Source organism: Pipistrellus hanaki (assembly GCF_964339955.1).
Source record: "Pipistrellus hanaki genome assembly, chromosome: 1".
NCBI classification, from domain to species: Eukaryota; Metazoa; Chordata; class Mammalia; order Chiroptera; family Vespertilionidae; genus Pipistrellus; species Pipistrellus hanaki.
This window is the reverse complement of record NC_140503.1, coordinates 161,297,145-161,319,564: the sequence shown is the minus strand read 5'-3', so window position 1 is coordinate 161,319,564 and position 22,420 is coordinate 161,297,145. Positions and strand designations below refer to the sequence as shown.

General features: G+C 38.6%; 1 protein-coding gene and 1 long non-coding RNA gene across 16 annotated transcripts in view; both read right to left on the bottom strand.

Moving 5' to 3' along the window:
• The window catches only part of SEC31A (SEC31 homolog A, COPII coat complex component), a 77,733-nt gene extending 69,467 nt beyond the window's left edge, over positions 1-8,266 (bottom strand). For 11 of the 13 annotated variants that reach the window (XM_084882498.1, XM_084882513.1, XM_084882514.1 and 8 more), the window contains exon 1: positions 8,126-8,264. The gene's annotated coding sequence lies outside the window, so the exon portion shown is untranslated. Of the gene's footprint in view, positions 1-8,073 lie in introns of all 13 variants that reach the window. The other 2 variants (XM_084882516.1, XM_084882509.1) reach the window with 2 other exon arrangements.
• A 207-nt stretch (positions 8,267-8,473) lies between these two features.
• On the bottom strand, positions 8,474-22,396 carry LOC311622195. 3 transcript variants are annotated; one of them, XR_014794960.1, is made up of 5 exons: positions 21,809-22,396; positions 21,460-21,546; positions 18,315-18,410; positions 14,967-15,041; positions 8,474-8,550 (listed from the first exon to the last, which is right to left on the bottom strand). It is a non-coding gene; the product is annotated as an uncharacterized lncRNA (long non-coding RNA). The 3 variants fall into 3 exon arrangements; XR_014794961.1 differs by lacking the exon at positions 8,474-8,550 and adding an exon at positions 11,266-12,661; XR_014794962.1 differs by lacking the exon at positions 8,474-8,550 and adding an exon at positions 13,678-14,461.
• Positions 22,397-22,420: the final 24 nt, after the last annotated feature.

Genomic DNA, 22,420 nt, shown 5'->3' with positions numbered 1-22,420 from the left:
AAATTGTTGTGAGCTGCTGCGGCTAGGTGTATACCCGAGCAGCCATCTTGGATCCTCCTCCTTACCTACTAACTTTATTTTACTTTTTTATTTTTATTTTTTGCTGTTAATCCTCACCCGAGGATATTTTTCCACTGATTTTTTAAATTTGTTTGTTTTTAGGGAGAGTGGAAGAAAGAGGGAAAGACAGAGAGAAAGATGGATGCGAGAGAAACACATTGACTGGTTGCCTCCTGCAGGTGCTTCATCAAGGGCCTGGGCCAGGAGGAGCCTGTAGCCAAGGATTGAACCTGGGACCTTTCAGTCCACAGACCAAGGCTCCATCCATTGAGCAAAACCGGCTAGAGCTACCTAATTTTAGATATCACATTTATCATGTACCAAATTTCTGTATTTACGTTTATTTCTGAATTTACTACTTAGGTTTATATTCCTTGTAGGTATTAGAATGTAGGTTAGGCTTTACATTCCTGTATATACTTAGGTTTATTTCTGGATTTCCATTCCATAGGTCCATTTGTTTACTTACACAGTCACTCCATTGTTTTAAATATTGAGACTTTTTATGAGAAAGATTTCAATAACTCTAACCCACTGCTTTCCCCTCGTCTCCTTGTTACTCTCTTACTACATAAATATTGTAGTAGTTTTTGTCAATTTCAGAGAAAAAATAGTAATTTTACTGAACCTGCCTCAAATTTAATAAATTAATTTATGGAAATTAACAAGATGTTTGAATCTTCCTATTAAGAATAGGGTGCCTTTTTAAAAAATATTTATTTTTATTTATTTTTAGAGAGAGAATCAGCGAGGGGAGAAAGAGAAATGTCAAAGTGAAAGCACGGAACATCCAAGGGCTGCCTCCTGCACACCCACTATGGGAACCCAGCCCATAACTCAGGCACAACTGGGATTCAAACTAGCAACCACTCTGGGTGCAAGGGACCAAACCAACTTGGCCACACAGGCCATTGTGAGAACATGGTGCTTTGGTTTAAGTAATTTTTTTTTTTTAATCTTTCAGCATTGTTTTACATTTTCTTTGGCATATTGGGCTTACTTTTTCCTATTTCATTTTTTGATTTATTTGTCAATGTGCCCCCCTTTTCTCCCCCCATCCTTTCGTTATACTGTCTATTATCTTACATGAAGGCTAATGAATTTTTTTTCTTAAATGTATCTTTATTGTTGAAAGCATTACAGATGTCCCCTACTGACCCTGTCTACCCCGAACCCATCCTGCCTACGCTCTCACTGCACTATTGTCTGTGGCTAAAGATTTGTTTATATTAATTTTGTATCCTGCTATCTTATTGAATTCTGTTTCTGGAGTAGTTTTTCATTAGATTCTGTTGGGTATTCCACATATGTACTCATATCATGCACCAATAGTGACAGTTACCTCTGTTTCAAACCATTATTCCTCGAATTTCTTTCTCTTGTCCAAGATGGCTAGTATATGTAGTACCATAATAAACAGTAGTGATAACAGTGAGATTTCTTGTCTTTTTCTTTTTTAAGTGTGAAAACCTCCTGTATCACCTCTGAGCAAGATTTTGGGATTCGACATATACATACAAATGTATATATATATATATTAAGTGTATATAATGTAAGGAAATAGCCATTGATTACTGTTTTACTGAATTCTATTTACAAAGACTGGGTATTGAATTTTGTCAGATGCTCTTCTTTCTTTTTTGTTTTTATTTATCTTTATTGTTGAGAGTATTACAGATGCCCCCCATTTTTCCCACATTGCCCCCCTCAAATAGACTGATGAGCTAGAAAGCCCAATTTCAGGCAAAACATTAAATTTTTAAATTCTTCTCTGTTTAAAAGATCTTTTATTTAAATATTTTTATTTAATACCCTTGTCTATAAAGTTATTATGAGCACTACAGAAATTAGCTTGTATAAAATTATTGCCCCTCTTGCACTGTAAAGTCAATAGTATTATCTTCCTCATTGTTTACCTTTGAACTGTTAAATATACTTATACTTTTGATTTGTCAGCTTTAATGATATCCTTTGACTCCCAGTCATTACAGATGAGGCAATCCACTAATTTATTCTACTTCCAATTTTGTTACTACGTCCCAGTTCTTTTAATTTTTTTAAAATTTTATAACCAATTCCTACATTGTCAGATATTAAACATACACATTTTATTCTTTTTTCTTTATTCCCACTTTTTAGTCTCAGGACTATAGTTATATATACTCAATGCCCTCCAACAGTACTTTGGCCAGTTTTCTTAATAATCTGTAAAGGATGAAGTTCATCCTCTATTAGTTTCCTTAAGAGGACCTTAGACTAACAATATGCCTTGTGTTTTACAGGTTCAAGTTGTTTATATTTGAAGAGCATTTTACAGATGATAAAATTAAGGCACAGAAAGGTTAAATAATTTGTACATGCTAGTAAGAAGCAAAGCTATGATTTAAACTCAGACGTTTAATTCCAGAGTCCAAGTTCTTGTTATTTCAACAAGTTCAGATATTCAATTTTAATCATAGGAGAAATATTAACATTTAGGAGAAATAATGGCATAGAAACTATGATACATGATAAAATTAAGAGAATAAACATAGTTTAGCATCTGTGCTAGGTTAGACAAAAGTGGATTAGGAGTTGAATACTCATGTGGTTAAAAGAAAGGCCTATAAACTCAATCCTCTATTTGAATATTGGCTCTGCTATGTATACTTTGGATACTTTATTTAACCTCTCTGAGCCCCCGTTTCTACATATGTAAAATGGAGATGAGAGTGACTATCTCAATGGGATGTTATAAGGTTTAATTGAAGTAATGTATTTTGTAGAGTGCCAATGCCTTGCACATAAGTTAATAAATGTTTTAATATGCTAACTAGTTTTTTAAATTATTACTTTCATAAAATTAATCAAGAAAACTATTATATACTAGTTTCCTAAGATTATTGTGAAAAAAAGAAAAACAATCCAAATTTTCTAAGAAGTAAAAAGGAAGCCTATTTTCTTTATATGAAATGCCATCTTCTTCCTCTCAGCCAATTGTTAAGCTCAAGTCCCAGCTCCTTCATGAAAACTGCCTTAATGATCTAATCCACTCTTAACTGTTTGTATTTGTATCATACTTTAAGCATTTTATAATAAAGTTTCTTATTCAACCTTAACAAAACTTTATAACATTTTATTAGTGGATACTGTTCACATGTTTCTCACTGCCATTTTACTAATAGTTGTATATATCATCTTGTCTCACTAATTAGACAAATGATGTCTTTTTTAAATCAAATGTTATAATTTTTACCCTTTTTGGACCAAAATTACTCAGCACAGGGTAGGTATACAGAAATTTTGCTTGATTTCAAGTTTTAAATGTTCATATTTAGGGAAATTCAAATACACTGATAAGCTAAAAAACTCAATTTCAGGTAAAACACTTAATTTTTAAATTCTTAACTGTTTAAAAGACCTTTTCTTATGTAAAAAATAGAGAAAAGTATGGTTAAGGGAAAAATGGGTTTTATAAAATGCCCGTAAATAATTTCTAAAAGTGAAAACAAAACGGATAAATGTGTTTGTGTGTGTGTGTGTGTATATATATATATTCAGTTGGGTTTTTAGAGAAGTGTGTATGTGTGTGTGTGTGTGTGTGTGTGTGTGTGTGTATATATATATATATATATATATACATATATATATACATATATACACACACACACACACACACACACACACACACACACTTCTCTAAAAACCCAACTGAATAGAAATACAGTTTCTCTAAGAGCAAAGGTAAAACACAGGCTACCTAATTCATGAACACTAGTTAATGTGTAACATTCACTGGAAGAGAAAGAGATAAATTCGAAAGAACATAAAATGTTAAGTGGGAATTCAAAGGATTTATAAAAGTCTACTTTTTTGTATTAGTACTCAATGTTCCATCAGAAGAAGTTCCACTTATTAACGTGTACTGAACACACAAGGCTTCAATACTACCTGAGGGGGGAAAAAGCACTCTACTACAAAATGGCGTAGAACTACATTATGTGGTTCGAATCAAACTAAACAATAGTACCATAACCTACTTATTGTAATTATTCTCAAAACTACTAAGTGGCTCAATTGGTTGGAGCAGGGGTCCTCAAACTTTTTAAAGTGGGGGCCAGATCACGGTCCCTCAGAGAGCTGGAGGGCCGGACTATATGAACTACTAATTCCTACTGTAACACCTCGGCTGCGCTCACTGCTCAAAAAACCTGGCGGGCCGGATCAGACTCCTCTGCGAGCCGCATGTGGCCCACGGGCCGTAGTTTGAAGACCCTTGGGTTGGAGCATGGTCTCTCTTTTCCTCTCTCTAAAATCAATTTTTAATAAAACTACTAAAATTGCTATTGAAATACAGCTTCAATTGAATGCATGTCTATTTCTTTCTCTTAAAATTGATCATTCATTGCACTAACTGGTTTAGCTCAGTGGTTAGAGCGTGGGCATATGGACTGAAAGATCCCAGGTTTGATTCTGGTCAAGGGCATATACCTTGGTTGCAGTCACATCTCCAGTAGAAGGTGTGCAGGATGCAGCTGATCAATGTTTCTAACTCTCTATCCCTCTCCTTTCCTCTCTGTAAAAAAAGTCAATGAAATATATTTTTAAAAAATACTTTCTTTAAAAAAATGATCATTAATTAAAACTAATCCTTTTTTTTTGTTTTGATTTTTTACTTTTATTTATTTCAGAGAGAGGAACGGGGAGATAGAAACATCAATAATAAGAATCATTGATCAGCTGCCTCCTGAATGCCTCCTACTGGGGATTGAGTCCACAACCAGGACATGTGCCTTAACTGGGAATCAAACCCGTTACCTTCTGGTTCATGGAAACACACTCAACCACTGAGCCACACTGACCAGGCTGTAACTAATATTCTTGAAAATATAAAGGCAGCTCAGATTAAAACACATGTACTTTCCAAGTGAGAATTGCTTTAAAAGCTTTGTGTAGTTTTTTTTTTTCCTTCGATATTATATGTGACTAGAGACCTGGTGCAAGAAATTTGTGCACAGGTAGGGTCCCTGTGCCTGGCCAGTGATCAGGGCCAATCTGAGGGGCAATCGGTGGGGCGATCAGGGCTGCCCCCACACTGGCATCTGCCTTGGTTTGGCTGGGGCCTGTGGGCTGGGGGTGGCTCCTGCGTTGAACGTCTGCCCCCTGATGGTCAGTGTGTGTCATAGCGAACAGTCATTCTGCCTCTTTCTGCAGTTTGGTCGATTAGCATATTAGGCTTTTATTATGGAGGACGAGAGGCCCAATGCATGAAATTCGTGCAAGAGTAGGGACCTTCTTCCCCCCAGCTGCTGGCACTGGCTTTCCTCTGGCACCTGGGACTGGGGCTTCCCTCACAGCCCTGGCTTTTGTCCAGAAGGTCATCCGATTTTATTATTGTAGATAGGATTAGAATTCACACTATGCAGAATTATTCATTCAAGACTATTTTACATGGAACAAAATCATTCTAAAAACATCAAAAGAAAGTTGTGAGGACAGTGGCTTGTTCATAGGTGCCATCAATAAGATAATATCATATAGCACAGCAGTAAAAGAGTATAGAGCCTAGAGCCACTATCCTCATTTTAAATCTCAGCTCCACCATGTCCCACCTCTGACTTTAGGCCTGTAACTTTACCTATGTGTGTGTTGGCTACCAACTTGGTAAAGTAAGTGTCAGACACATATTGATTCCATAGGGTTGAGAGAATTAAATGAGGTATTACAGAGTTCTGAGACTAGTGTGTGTGCTATTACAAAAGTAAACAATTTAAAATACTTAACCCAGTGAATCTTCATTAATATATCTACAGAAGAAAATTTATGTTCCACCCTGGCCAGTTTGAATCAGTAGATAGTTGGCTCTCAGAATAAAAGGTCCCAGATTCAATCCCAGTCAAGGGCACATGCCTTGGTTGCAGGCTCCATCCCCTGGTCAGGACACATGCAGGAGGCAACCAATCAATGTGTTTCTCTCACTTGGATATTTCTCTCTGGCTGTCTCTCCCACCTTTCACTCTTTCCAAAAAAAAAATCAACGGAAAAAAAAAAAAAAAAAAAAAGGATTAAAAAAAAATCAATGGAAAAGATATCCTCGGGCAGGAATGAGTAACAACAAAAAGAGAAAATTTATGTTCCAGACTAGAACTCTTAATTTTTTATTCAACTTTCCACAATAACTGCATGCCATTAAAAAACTTTTCTCTTTCTGTTCATTTTTCTAAATAATAATTTTGTGAAACAACACTAAAACCCAGAAGTACTAGTCGAAGAAGAAAAAAAGTCCAATCTTACAATGCTACATAGAGAGCCGACCCATACCTCAGAAAGTAAAAAGAGAAGGTAACAGAACTGGAAACTTTTACTCCCAAACCAGGAATACAATTCCTAGACAGCACTGCCTTTAGTAAAAATACCCATCTTCTGTAGGCAAAATATATCCTTATGGATAGGCACATTTGTGTAGTAGGGTTTATTTAGTATTATCAATGTTGTAGACTCCGCTCACGCAATCAAAACCAAAGAAGCATCTGGTGCACTGATTACTGAACTAAATAGTATCATATTTATCTGGAGTCTAACAAATAAAAACTTGTTGAGCTGAAATTAAGCTACCTAAGAGTGACAACATTTCTTTAAAAAAAAAAAAAAAAAGGAAAAATAATTTAATATCATCTAATAGGAGTTTTTAAGAAAATTCTATGCATGTGTGCATTTTTCTAGGAAGATAATCCAGTGCTTCCATCAGATCCTCAAAAAGGAGTGGAATCCACCCTAGCCGGTTTGGCTCAGTGGATAGAGCGTCAGCCTGCGGACTGAAGGGTCCCGGGTTTGACACAAGCCGGAGTTGTGGGCTCGAACCCCAGTGGGGGGCGTGCAGGAGGCAGCCGATCAATGACTCTCTCTCATCACTGATGTTTCTATCTCTCTATCCCTCTCCCTTCCTCTCTGAAATCAATAAATATATATTTTTTAAAAAAGAGTAGAATCCCAAAAGGTTAAGAATCACTGCTCTTTACAGTTTACAGATTTCTTTATAGTCTTATGTTAATATTTTCAGAAAAGACCCTGCTTATATGAAATTAAACAGTACAACTAAATCCATTATAAGGCTCACGTAAACTCTTATAGTCTACAAACCTTTCCCAGAGCTGTAATTGAGGGTCAATGAGATACAAGGAGCACAGAAGAATCCCTAATAAAAGGTGAGTAAACTTTTTTTTTTTAGCCAACTCTAGAGCAACTGTGTACGTACAGACAACGTTGGGTAGTATGATACAGGGACGAAGCTCTAATTAGCAATGAAATAGTTACAGTTGCCGACAAAGACAATTACATTTCAGTTTTCTACACTCAGAGAAGGCAGTTTAGGAGGAGAAAAATTTTAACTAAGAGAGACGTGCATAAAATTAGTTCCTTGAGCAATCAGAAAAGTTTATAATGCCCACAAACGCGGACAATATTTTGATTTATTTTACACCTGCCCTGTACTTTAACATCGTATAATTTATTAGCAAAAAAGAAAGAAAGAAAGAAAGGAAAAACCACCCCAAAGCATACAATACTTCTTTCGATGTACAGGCTACGGCTGGCGACCACTGCCCATAAAAGAACCCAACCCTGGCTAAATGACAGTAGTCTTTTCAGTTGAAACCTACGAACCTTTCAATCTGGCAACAGTTAAAATACAAACAAAAAATCCTAGCCTCACCAAAGTCACCCAAAGTAACGCGGAGGCTGGTGTCCTGCCTCGCCCGGCGGACCGCACCTCTTTGTGCACAGACAGGGTCGGTAGGTCCCCGACCTCAGACCCCGGCTCCCGGCGGCGGCGGCGGCAGGACACCCCGCCGCCGGCCTCAGGGGAACCCCTGCTCCGCGGCGAAAAAGGCGGATGTGAACCGGCGCGACCCCCACAGCAGCCGGGCCGCCGGGCCGCCAGCAGACCGGGGACGCGCGGCCACCGGAGGCCGGGCCGCAGGCTGGCGCGGACCGGCGGAGACCGAGGCCGGGTCCCAGCTCTGGCCGGTGCTTTACCTCGAGGCCCGAGAGCCGGCGGGAAGGCCCGGAGGGAAGAGGAGAGACGAACCTGGCGGGGACTCTAGACGGCCGGTTCCTGCGTGAGCGCGGCGCCCGTCAGACTCTCCCAGCAGCCGCCGCCGCCCCTCCTCCCGGCCTTGGGACACCTCCACGTTCCGCTTCAACGTGGCAGCCGCAGCCCCGCCCAGCAGGCCAGCGAGCTTCCGGGAGCGGCGCCTGGCCCCGCCCACCCCTGCGCGCAGCCCGCAGCGGCACTTCCGGGAGCGGCGGCTGCTCGGGCCGTGCTCTTCGGAGCGAGCGGAGTTCTCGCCCCGGCGTCTCGCGCGCGCCCGTGAGGCTGGGGTCCCTTTCCGAGGGGCGCGCGCACGGCGCGATGCGGTGGCTCCGAATGTGCGGACTGGGAGAGTCCTGATGGGTGTGGCTGTCTGGCGGAACAGCGGCCGGGGCTCGCAGGAACGCCACGTAGCACTAACCCTGAAATGTCAGGCAAACCACGTGAAAATCGGGCTGCAAGGGCCATATTGCAGTAATAGGAATTTGTGACTGGGTTCATAAAATTGCTTACTTGGTTCTACAGTATTGCGTTTTAAGAACTTTAAAACCATACGATTTGATCACACCCAAAGGCTGTTGAGATAATTGATTTGTTACTCCCAAAGATATATTGTGGGTAAGGCATTCCAGTTAGTATCCTATGGTACGATTCCAAACCTATTGGCATTTGCTCCTAGTGAGAGCCTGGCATCTGATTGTGTTCCCTGGATGTTTCTAGCTTAGGGGGAAATTCTTTTCCTGTGAGAAAGTAAAGCCAGAGAGAGGAAAATCACTTGCTAAAGTACTGGAGCCTAGATTCAACCAAGTCGCCCAATTTCTATTCTCTTACTATTACAGATCAGTCAAGGTCTTAAGTTGCTTTCATTGGAAATGTTTCTTTCTTGAAAACAAAAAGTAAAATACAGCTTTTGATGTCAGAAACGTCCAGACATGCAGAGAATTTTTATGAGTTTATTTGAGCCAAACTGAGGACATATATGCCAGGGAGCAAGATCTCAAATGCTCCAGAGAATAAGTTTTACAGTTGTTTGGTTAAGGCTTAAAGGTGTGTTAGCTTGTGCTTGCTTCCATAGCACATACAAAAAAATTGTAGTACAGAGATTAGCATGGCCCCTGCCCAAGGATGACATGCAAACTGATGAAGCATTTCATATTTTAAAAATAAAAATAAATGTGTTAATGTAGATCAGTGGTTCAAGTGGGGCCCAAGTCCCACAGGGGGCAATTTTATTTTTGAGAATATTAACAGTGAATTTTTTGCATTTCTTATGGTTCTAGGGGCCTCATATATAGTATATATATGTGTCATATTTATGTATTTCAGTTCTCTATTGTTTTGAAACTTTATTTGCTATTTTTTCAACAATTTCTTAGTGATTTGTTTCCTTAGTACTTCAACTGTCCTTTGATACTTTTTCTCTTTCACGGATGCCATGTTCTTTGGAAGTTTGTTTAGACCAGGTTTCCTCCATGTGAATAGTTGTTTTTGAATAAGAATTATGCCAGGGGAGGGGAGGGGGGGAATTAGGATTTTAGATGCTTAGGTAAGGGCATAGCCAAAAAACAGTTGGGAAACAATGACTTAGATGCACACAAACAATGGACAGGGCTTAAGATAATGAAAACTTTTTTTAAATATATTTTTTATTGATTTTGTACAGAGAGGAAGGAAGATAGTTAGAAACATCGATGAGAATGTCATCGATCAGCTGCCTCTTGCACACCCCCCACTGGGGATATGCCCGCAACCAAGGTACATGCCCTTGACCAGAATCGAACCCGGGACCCTCAGTCCCCAAGCCGACGCTCTATCCATTGAGCCAAACTGGTTTCAGCAAGATAATGACAAACCTTTATTGAAGAAGATAAATGCCTGGAGCATGACTACTGGCCAACTGCTAGTTAGGAATTTATTAGATTACCCTGTGAAGTTATTGTCCATAGAACCCCCACCTTTTTTTGTCCATATGGCAAACACTCCTATTTAAGTACTAGATAGTAATCGCATTTTTGTACTCACTGTACTTTAATGTCTTATAGTTGTGGTTCAACTTAAGTTTATTTCTGTGCGACTCCAAATTACTTGAGCTATAGTAGCCAATTTCCAGTGCTCTAAAAAGCCTTCCATTTTCATTTCTAGCTGCAAGGACTAGTTTACCTAAGAGGTGCCAATAATAATTCCTGACTTCAAAATGGGACATCATTTGAGGCAATAGAAAACATTGAATTCACTATTCTATCTGGAAATGTGCACTGGTATGATAAAAGGATTAATTAAAACAACTTTCCCAAAACTCAATGATTCAAGCAGTGGTTATGTTCTTTGGTATCACTTAATACAATCCTTGCAGGCCTGATTCCGGTGGCAGGTCCCTCAGCAGGCATGTGTAGAGGGAAACAGACCCTGGTAGGCCAGGGTGGTGGATGTGTTAGGATGTCCGGGTCTGGGTCCAGGCCTGGTCCGCGTGCCAGCTCACCAGTCACCTTCCTGGATCCAGTCCTAGCGCTGCTGCACTTGGTATAGTTCGGTCTTTCCGGTGGTAAAGTGGCTTAACTAAAGTTCCTATGCCACTGAGGATGGATGAGGAAATTGGAGCATGTCTGAGTGACCTCAACCTCTTCTCTCTGCTGCTAAAGCTAAAGGAACACCCTTTGAAGTATTGATACTGAACTGATACTCCTCTACTGAGTTCAATGGTTGCTTTTTAAAACATGCTTCCATCTACCTTCTCTGGAAGAGCCACAGCATTTTGAGGATTCCAGTTTCCCAAAGCATCACAGCTTTCACATATTGCAAAAACTTCTGGAAACAAGAGTTCCTTTTATTTCAAATGTAACCTGAGCCCTAACCGGTTTAGCTCAGTGGATAGAACATCAGCCTGCGGACTCAAGGGACCCAGGTTCGATTCCAGTCAAGGGCATGTACCTTGGTTGCGGGCACATCCCCAGTAGGGGGTATGGAGGAGGCAGTTGGTCGATGTTTCTCTCTTATTGATGTTTCTAACTCTCCCTTCCTCTCTGTAAAAAAAATCAATTTTATATATATATATATATATATATATATATACACACACACACACACACACACACACACATACACACACACACACATATATATATATATATATATTTTTTAAAGGTAATCTGAAAAGGTGTCATTCTGATGAATTTATTTTAGGATGCATGCCCCTTTGCCCAAGTGTGAGTGCAACAGGTTAAGATGCCAAACTCCGGCCTCCCTAGCTTATTTTAAATGCAGTTAATTCTCACTTGCACTATGCAAGCTACAACTGTATAAAACAATCTTAATATGTGATTATTCTGAGCTTAAAAATCTGTCCAACAAAATCTTCTCAGCATTGGTTATAAATGCAAAAACAGTAAAATATTTAAAATAGACACATTGAAAATTATACTGTTTTCTTTTTTAAAAAAAAGTTTTTATTGATTTTAGAGGAAGGGAAATAGAAACATCAATGAGACAGAAATATCAACATTGATTGGCTGCCTCCTGCAGGCCCCCTGCTGGGGATTAACCTGAGCGTGTGCCCTCTTGAGGAATTGAACAGGGCACCTCTTGATTCCTGGGTCCAAACTGAGCTACACAAATGGGGTGGAGTTTTATTTCTTTATGAGTTCTTGTCTATACCCTGGCAAATTGTCATACTCTTTTCTAAATTTGGGTTAGCTTCTGAAAATTTATCCTTTGTGCTTTCAATGGCAGAAAAACCCGAGTTCCTTTAACGTGAAGTTTTCATCTGCATCACGTCCTCGGAGTCACATTCATCCTTTATGACATCACTTTCCTCACTTCCAACCATGTTTGATTTCATTCAGTTCCTCTGACTGCATATCCAGAACTACTACTTGAATGGAGGCAGTGCCAACTTCCCATGGTCATCTATATCTTCTAGAATTCCTTTTACATTCCATCCAAATCCTGCATTTCTTTTGCACAGTAGTGTTGCACTTCTGTGCAAAGCCAGGATTACCTGTAATTCTTGGAATTTGGATGCAAATTTCATAGTAGTATCCTCCCCTGAGTTTGCAGTTTCAACAGATAATTTAAGGTTAATGAATTCATGCAGACTTCTGAAACAATGAAACCAGCCTTTACTGGCAATAAAATGTTCTTTTCTCCTTATAATTATCATTTACTTCGATGTAGCACTTTGATATTTTGGCATGAATGCCAGTGAAACCGAGTGTGTTTTGTTAATTAGTCTTCAATCTAAAGTAGAAGTAAATGCTCCATTTCAACCATAAGTATTCTGTTCCTAGTAAAACTTAAAAAAAAAAAAAAAAAGTTGATGCAACTTTACCTTGATTTTTATATTCACCAGCTTTTAAAATATGAACTGTAGCTTCATGTAGGCCTACATCTCATCTTGTCTATCACCATTTTCAAATCTAACCACATCCAATTTCACTTCCAGTGTTACCACTTTTTGTTTCTTTACTGCTGACATCTTTGTTGACCAATTCGCTCTTTTGATTATCCATTTTTATAAAACGTCATATAGGTTTATCACTGGAAGACAACAAGGCAACACAATTATTCTTTACTATCTGTGTGTGAACTAATAGACGTTCAGTGACCAATCAATCCCAACAGACTTTTGAAGAAGTGATGCAACTGGTTACTGATCATGATGCACATTTTTACTTGCATAATTATTTATGGAATAAGAGCTAGCATTAAAGTTATGCAATAATTCATAGTTAATGAAACTTCAACCATGTTGTTGGGAACTGATGTTGTTTATTTAAACTTGAAAAATGCATGTTGGATCAGTGCAAAGTAAGGACTACCTGTATCTAAAAAGAAAAACTTAGATTAGTGAACAATTTTTAGTTTTTAAATTTTTTAAAATATATTTTATTGCCGAAACCGGTTTGGCTCAGTGGATAGTGTCGACCTGCAGACTGAAAGGTCCCAGGTTCAATTCTGGTCAAGGGCATGTTCCTTGGTTTCGAGCACATCCCCAGTACGGGGTGTGTAGGAGGCAGCTGATGTTTCTCATCAAGGTTTCTAACTCTCTATCCTCTCTCTTCTTCTCTGTAAAAAAATCAATAAAATATATTTAATATAATATAAAATATATATATTTTATTGATTTTTTACAGAGAGGAAGGGAAAGGGGTAGAGTTAGAAACACTGATGACAAAGAAACATCGATCAGCTGCATCCTGCACCCTCCCCACTAGGGATGTGCCCCTGACAGGAATAGAACCTGGGACCCGAGTCCGCAGGCTAATACTCTATCCACTGAGCCAAACCAATCAGGGCAGTGCACAAATTTTAATCCAATTTAGTTAACTACTAGCTAAGCCTAATCTGAGATTAAATAAAAAGCTTTTTAAAGGAATTCTAGTTTTTAAAGAAATACTAGTTCCAAGACTCTGGATTACTGACTGAAGCTAGAAGAATGTTTGGAGATAATGTAATACAAAATTCTTCAAATTAGGATTTGCAGAATCCAGAGATATTCTTTTGACAACTTAGGCCCCTCTCCTCATTTAAATAATCTTGAGATTTGCAAAAAAAATCACTGTTGTCCAGATTGTAAAACTTTACAATCATCACAAGGCACAAGATCTTATGTGTTTACAACTTATTCCATAGCAACTAGTACCATGCTTATTCCTATAAAACAGTATCATCATCCTATTAATATCATTTTAGTTTTGTTTCTGAATGCATTTATTTTATAAATCTTTTCATTAAGGGCCATGAACAAAATTTACATCCATTTTTAAGACAGAAAATTAACTTAAATCAACATTGAAAACAAAAGGAAGAGGCACACATATTCTCTCTTCTGAGCATGCCCACACCTTTCTTCCATTTCAGGTGTGCATTTCCTAAACTCTTAAGACTTGCACCCAGGGGAGCAATCGATAATACTGGCTCATCCCCAGCAAACCCCCTAAATCTGCCTCCAAGGCCCCCTTTTCTTTGACTTCTCAGTGAGTCAAAGTAGCTCTGTCTAGGTTCATTTCTTTCCTATAACATTTCTAGAAAGTCAAAGCAGCCCTGCCTAGGCTCTTCCCTATTGCTTCTTATATCCTAAGCCCTTCCTTGTTTCACTGTCCCTAGCTTTAATAAATGTACTATACTCTCAAAATCACTTGGACTTGTATTGTGAAATCTTTCCTGCACAAAATCAAGAGCCCACGTAATACAGGCTGGCTTGAAGCAGACCCACTCAAGGTCCAGTTCTGTCCGGTAACAATCACACTATTCAACCAAAAGGTTAATCATCAATGCATCTTTTCCTTTGATTTATGATCAAAAGGGGAAAATATGAACAGCAACAACAAAAGGATTCTAAGGAAAAAGGAAAAACACAAAAACATTGAGTATCCACAATAATTTTCCCTTTGAATATCTTAGACAACATGCCTAATTACAAATTAACCTGGTATTAGATTTGAGATTCCCAGCTTCAAACTACCTGCCCATCTATTATTATTGAACAAAGCTTAAGTTAGACAATGATCACCCACTGGCATATCAAGAGTACTTATAAAATATCCAGTAGTTCAGCAAATTTAAACCCCAAAACATATGATCTCTAAGAATTTCAGGGGTTGGAAGGATTGTCATTATTTTTAAGAAAAGATGACTATTAAGGTTAAAAATCGCTCACTCTCCCTTCTCCCATGGCCTATTCTTAATTTAATCTACTGTTTCAGAAAGTTATATTTTTTTGAAATCATATTTATGTTATCTTTGAAAGCTGAAATAAGGAGAAAATTTAATTGAGTACAATATCCAAATTATGCTCTAATGTCAGTTTTTTGTTTTATCAAAACTAATTTATAAACCTTACCTTATTATATAAATCTTCAATGATCAGATAAATCTGACAAATGTTTTCTATGAAAAACACCCTTCAATTTTATTCCTGAAAGAAAAAACATTACAGGTAAATCAATGTACAAAACTATGTATCTATAAACCTCATAATTTTCTTTTTCTATTATGTCCTCATTTATATACATTAATCACAATAAATCATGATGTGAACAGCAGTGAAAAAAGTTTAATCATTGGACATATATACTTTCTTATTTTCAACTTATGCTTTAGTCAGAAGGTTTGTATTGCTTAGCCCTTTAAAAAAAACCCCACATAATGCATGCAAATTTCTATACATTTCAATTCTCTCATGCAGATCAGGTAAGACCTCCAATTTTACAAATGGAAAAAACCTATAACAAAGATAATGTTAATACATCATTTATCTACTTTGTTCAGATTACCTTATGCAAACTTAGTATTCTTCTCACAATCAGATCTGGTACAGAAAGGGTAATCATATCTTAATATATTTCAAATCTACTTGTATGTAATGCTTTTGTTATTAGACAAGATTTCCAAAAACCACAAATTTAAAAACTTTACAAGAGGAGGACTATCTCTCCTAACAAAGAACTTTTAAGCAGTAATAATGGGAAAAGACTGAAATTATTACAAATCTCAGGCACTAAGAGAATTCTTCCAAACAATCTGATTGCTTAGCAAGGTCTGTATTTGACTCATTCAGAGAGGCAGAGCCCTGGCTGGTGCAGCTCAGTTGGTTGGGCATAGTCCAGAGCATCAAAAAGTCACCAGTTCAATTCCTGGTCAGGGCACATACAGGAGGCAATGGTCTATGTTTCCCTCTTTCTAAAAAGAAAAATCTATAAAAACTTATTATTTAAAAAAAAGGGGGGGGGGGGGAGGGACAGAAGCACTTGGGAGTGGGGGGGGGGGAGGGGAGGCAGCAGTAGAAAGGGAAGTAAAAGTATACTTACTATACTGGATAAAAATCAAGCTTTGGGAGAAAAAGGCAAATTGCTCTAATTTGCCTACTGTGTCTGTGGAGTAGCCTATTCTCCGTCTCAACTGTTTCACTGATAAACTCACTTTCACTTTAAAAAAATAACCAAGCAAAACTTGTTCTAATACTGCCAATGCACAATCGTATCTTTATCCCACCCTATCTATACTAATAAGAGTAAGGTGCAAATTGACAGTACCTTCATGATTGCCCACCAGCCAATCAGGCATATGCAAATTAACCCAACGAAGATGGCAGGCTAATTTGCATACACAGGAGCCAAGTGGCCAGGACACTTGCGTTCCGCATCACCCCAGCCACTCTGGGCCTCTGGGCAGCATGGGAAGGGGGAAAGGCGGCTCTGGCCAGAGTGAAGGAGGTGCCAGCAGCCAGGGGAAGGAAGGCCCATTCTTGCAAGAATCTTCATGCATGGGGTCTCTAGAATTAAATATTTGTGTAAATGCCTATAAGTAATTGGACTATATTCCTTGAAAAACTCTAAAACAGAAATTTCAACCTTTCCAAGTCAGTCTACACCCTAAGCAAAATATTACGGGTAGGGATATTCAATTTCTACTTACAGTCTAGTTCCAAACACTTCTCTACCTCCATCTGGGCGTAATTAGGAAAGGGGCAACAGGTTAAACAAAACAAAACAAAACAAAACACATATGATCAAGGTAGAGCTTTTTCTGACTCTAAAATGAACTTTCTTATGAACTTCCTAGAAACTTTCCAAAGGGGTGTAACATCACTTAAGTAGTTTATATACATAAGCATAAAGAAAATGTGCATCTTAAATAAGAGAGCACATGTCTGACTGGTGTTGCTCAGTGGTTAGGCATCAACCTATACCTGTATTTTTTAAAGCATTTTCTTTTGCTCTTAATTATTGAATTAAGAGATTTCATATTTGACCCTCAAGTCAAATAATTAGACATATGAAAATGTGTATCCAAACAGTGCTCTCTCTTAAAATTTTAATCCTTACCCTAGGATATTTTTCCATTGGTTTTCAGAGAGTGGGAAGGGAAAGACAGAGAGGACTATTAATGTGAGAAAAACACATCAAGTGGTTATCTTCTCCATGAGCCCCTACCAAGGCCCAGGTCCAGGAGGAGCCTGCAACCAAGGTACATGTCCTTGACTGGAATTGAACCTGGAACTCTTCCGTTTGAAGGCAGATTTCTATCCACTGAGCTAAAACGGCCAGAGCAAAAAAATATCTTTGTTGATTCAGAGAAGAAGGGGGAGGAAGAGAGAGATAGAAACACCAATGTTGAGAGATAATCATTGATTGGCTGCCTCCTGCATGCCCCACACTGGAGATCAAGCCCAGAACTTGGACATGTGCCCTGACCAGGAATTGAATTGTGACCTCCTGGTTCATAGGTCAGTGCTCAACCACTGAGCCATGCCAGCTGGGTTGACCAATAGAAAAGACAGAAGTGACGTTATATCAGTTTCAAGATTAACTTTTGAAAGATAAGCTTCCACCTTGGCCTTTCTCTCTTGTATCATTCCCTCTGGGGGAAGCTGTCATGTGTAAGGACAACTCAGGCAGCCTAAGAAGAGATTCATATAATGAAAAGTAACTGAAATCTTCAATCGGCAGCCAGCCATGAAGAAACTTAGGCATGCCAAATCAAAGAATGTGGAAGCTGATGTCCCCGCTCCCTCTATCATAAGTGTTTGTTATTTTAGACTACTAAGTTTTGGGTAATTTGTTACAAAACAATACATAAGTAATGCAGAGGGTCACAATTAATATTTAAAAAAATTAAAATGTACAACTTCTGAATTAGCTGAAAAAGTCTGACATTTTAGAGGAAGAACTAGATTCAGAATTGTCTTTATATTTGATCAGCAATAATTTCAATACCCCAAGGTTTTTTGAAGCAAAACAAAACAAAACAAAAAAAACACAAACACACACACAAAAAAAAACCCCAAAGAACTAAAAGAATAAAAAACCCAGGAAAAATATAATTCAGTTACTAGAAATATACTTTATTTACAGGACAACAAAATAAAGGTTGTAGTAGAACTAATTAAGAATCTAATAAAAGGGTAGGTGTTTCATGAGGAAAGATACCAGTCCTAGAAAGCAAAAAATCTATTTGCTCTCAAAGGGTTATTGTGAAAAATACTGCTCAAAAGCAATCATTGTACCTCTGAGTGAATAAAAACGCTTAGCACAATACTTGTTCAATCAGAATTAGCTGTTATTTTTTCCCAAGTGACCAATTAATGAGGATCTATACCATAAAACAGGAAATTAGATTTCACCCAAGTCTTTATAAATCCATTTTTAACTTGGACTATCCTCCCTTTCTAACTCACGGGAATACTTACTATGTAAGACACAAAGGTACACTACTTCCCCTGCATATTTCAAGTCATCTTCCAAGACCCAGGAACCTTTTTCCAACATCTACAAGTATGGACTTCCTGAAAAGAGATGTTTTCTTTTAAATTACTTTGTGTAACAGCGAATGCCTTTTTCAAATAACATCTTTAATACAGTTTACATATCCTCATTAACATTTTCAATAATCACAGCGGTTCATTATGTGAACAGCAGTGAAAAGGTTTAATCACCGGATATGAAGTTATTGAAGGAAGCAAACATATAATCAAACGATCAAAATGAGAACCTAATGTTACCAGTAAAACAGTAAAAAATAGCAACAAGCCTGGCTGACATGGCTCAGTGAACCAGGAGGTCACAATTCAATTTCCCTGATCAATGATTCTTTCTCATCATTGATGTTTCTCCTCTCCCTTCCTCTGAAACCAATAAAAATAGTTTTTAAGTAAAAAAAAAAAAAAAAAAAAAAAAAAGGCAACAAAAAGCATGTAAAAGTGATAAATGTGAAGATAAATTAATGCAACTCAACTAAAAAAATCCATTTAAGAATGTACACACTTCTATATCCAGAAGTACACTAATAATACCTGTGGCAGTGACGCCTTGTAGTTTGTATGGAGTTGGTTATTTTCATTTAAGCAATTTATAACATTTAAGTAAATCTGTTCTGCAATCTAGCAATTTTCAGTAAATCATTTGAAAGAAGAATGCATCAGAATGTGAGAGCCACATTGTTCCATCTTTCCTAGGAGAACCTAATGTCTGGAATCCAATTAAGCAGAAAAAAGTCTTATTTTTTTCCTGAACTCTGATGCTGAAAAGGCAGCACCAATACTGAGTGAACTTTGACCTTCTGATTCATGGGTTGACAATCACTGAGCCAACCAGTTGGTGGCAGTATGGGTGCTTTCAACTCTATCTTAAGAAAAATGAAATAAATAAAAAAAAGAAAACTAAGTACCTTTATCTAGGGGTCCTTCCCCCTAGGTTCTCAGCAGGTTACACTACTTCTGACCCCATTTTAACAGCAGCCCATTTGCCTAGAGCTCCCCTTCCATCTGTAAAATCTAGCACCCACCAACCTTGTTCTTTTACTATACCCTATGACAGTTACCTATAACTGTTAATGGGTGGGAGGGCATAAGAGTACTTCCTCCCAGCTAATCACTGCTTATTTTCTCTTGAGTCTATACCTAAGGGTGGAATTGAGTTCACTTGAGTCTATACCTGTATCAAATTGCACAGGTTTTGAGTAATCAACCCTATTTTTTCCCACAAGCCTTACTGCTTTCAAATGCACTTTTCTGAACGTAAGGGTTTTTCAGGAACACATATGACATTAAATGTGTTCCAGGGACTGAAAAGACAAATTCACCTTGGAAATAGTCTCTGTACTCAAGAAGCACCTTCTAGCAGATTCTTTACAAACTTTGAGTCCTTACAAGCTGGGCAACCACCACTATGAGGTACCACTTCACTTCTATGAGAATGTGGAGCAACTCGAACCCTTACCCATTGCTAATGCAAAATAGTGCAGGCCCTTTCATAAAACAGTTCGGTTTTTCCTCAAGAGGCTCAACATAAGAGTTAGCATACTTCACCCTGGCTGGTGTGGCTCAGTTGGTCGAGTGTCAATCCATGCACCAAAAGGTTGCAGGGCACATGCCCAGTTTTTGGCCTCAATACCCCAAAGGGAGCATGCAGGAGGCAAACAATGTTTCTCTTTCTCCCTTCCTCTTTCTAAAATCAATAAAAACAGTAAAAAAAAAAAAAAAAAAAAAAAAAAGTTAAGTGTATGACCCAGCAATTCCACCCTTAGGTATAGACTCAAGAGAAAAACAGGTCTACACACAAACTTACTTGTATGCTAAAGTTCACAGCAGCATTATCCATAATAGCTCCCCCACCCCCAGTGTAAACAACCTAAATGTCCACCAACTGATGGATGGATAAATAAGTGTGGCAAATACAACAGAAGATCTTTGGCAATAAAAAATCTTGGTTGCAGGGCACATGCCCAGTCTGAAGTACCTATATGTAACACAATATGGATGAACCTTAAACATTCTAAGTGGAAGAAGCCAGAAGTCACAAGGACCATATATTAGTTTGATTCCATTTATATGAAGTGCCCAGAATAGGCAAATCTACACAGACAAAAAGAGTAATAGTTACCAGGGGAGAGAAAATGTAAGGACTGTTAAGGAGAATGAATTTGGGGAGGGAGTCGTGATGAAAATGTTTCCAAATGTGGTGATGGTTGCACAACTCATAAATATACCAGTACTAAAACACACTGAATTGTACATTTTTTGTGGGTTAGTTTTTTGGTATATGAATTACATATCTCAATATAACTGTTATATAAGATAATAAGGCAACCAACTTCTCCCTTAAAGACAACTGTAAACTGTTATTTCTACTTTGCCTCATTCAGGTTTTAACTGGTGAAAAGTTTCTAACAGTCTAAACGACCGAATGTGATTTAAATCCAGGTCCTACCCTTTGCACATTCTCATAGCCAAGCAAGTTCATTCCCCAAGGATCAATTTTCCCCAAATGTGACTTTTTATAACTTTTTAAAAATAAAAATCGATATTTTACTAATTTTTTACAGAGGGGAAGAGAGAGGGATAGAGAGTTAGAAACATCGATGAGAGAGAATCATCAATCAGCTGCCTCTTGCACATCCCCTACTGGGGACGTGACCGCAACCAAGGTACATGCCCTTGATTGGAATCGAACCTGGGACCTTTCAGTCCGCAGGCCTACTCTCTATCTACTGAGCCAAACCGGTTTCAGCCCAAATGTGACTTTTAAGAAAGCTATGTGCCAAGACTGGTTTGGCTCAATGGATAGAGGATCGGCTTGCGGACTGAAAGGTCCTGGGTTCGATTCCGGTCAAGGGCATGTACCTTGGTTGCGGGCATATCCCCAGTAGGGGGTGTGCAAGAGGCGGCTGATCGATGTTTCTAGCTCTCTATCTCTCTCTCCCTCCCTCTCTGTACAAAATCAATAAAATATATTAAAAAAAAAAAAAAGAAAGCTATGTAAGCAACAGCTGTTGATTTCACTCAAATAGGATATAAACATAGTGTTTATGTAGATATAGCTGTGAATACATAATACCTTGAGCTGAGCCTTTTTGTCTGGAATCTGGACAAAGTAAACAGGGAAAAAAGCAATCTTGTTTGGAAATGTCATCATTCTTTCGAGCTAGAGAAGGAAATGAAGAAGTTACAAACATTTCTAGTAAGCGGGAGAAAAAGAAAACTACTTCATACGCTAAGATCTTTTCAAAGACTCAAACCATACCCTAACTGGTCCCGTTTTGTTTCTTATATAAAGATTGAAATCCCATACCGTAAACAGACATCGTCCTGAGATCTTCTCACTCCTGAAAGCTCATGGATATGTCCCCACACCTCCAACAAAATCATTTCACTGCCCCTCCTAGTACTATTGAAAAAAAACTTACCTAATTTCTTTAATTCCCGCATTGTTTCAAAGGGTGTTGCAGAAAAGCGTCCGTTGAATTCAAAGTCGACGCCTTCTCACAAATCATTCCAGATCCTCCGGGGTCACATACCGACGCCCAAACCCACCATCAGCTCCTGCAATATCTCCGCCTCAGGGAAGCAACCAGTTACATCGCAAAAGAAAAAGAAATAATAATAGTAATAATAATAATACATGCTTTTCTAAATAACTTATTTTTGGCCCAATTTGTCTTCAGTATTTCTAGGGCACACGCGTTTATTCCTCTCCCTCCATCCCATCATATCTTCCATTTCTTTTCAGCTGGAGACCCAGCGCCCCTGGAATCTCCCTAACGCTGGGGAAGCCTCAACGAAAGCGCGATGGCACTGGATTGAATCACAGCGGGTGAGGACAACAGAAAAACAGGCCGCTTACAGCAAAAAGCCCTGACCACTCTCGACCCGAGAGGGCGGGGCGACCAAGTGCTCGTCTTCGTGCCCTTGACCTTTCCGATTGGCTGCCGAGACACCACATACGCTGTGATTGGTCACGGCGTCTAGCGTAGCGCCCACAGGAAGGAGGGATAACAGTCTTGCGCCGGAAAAAGCCC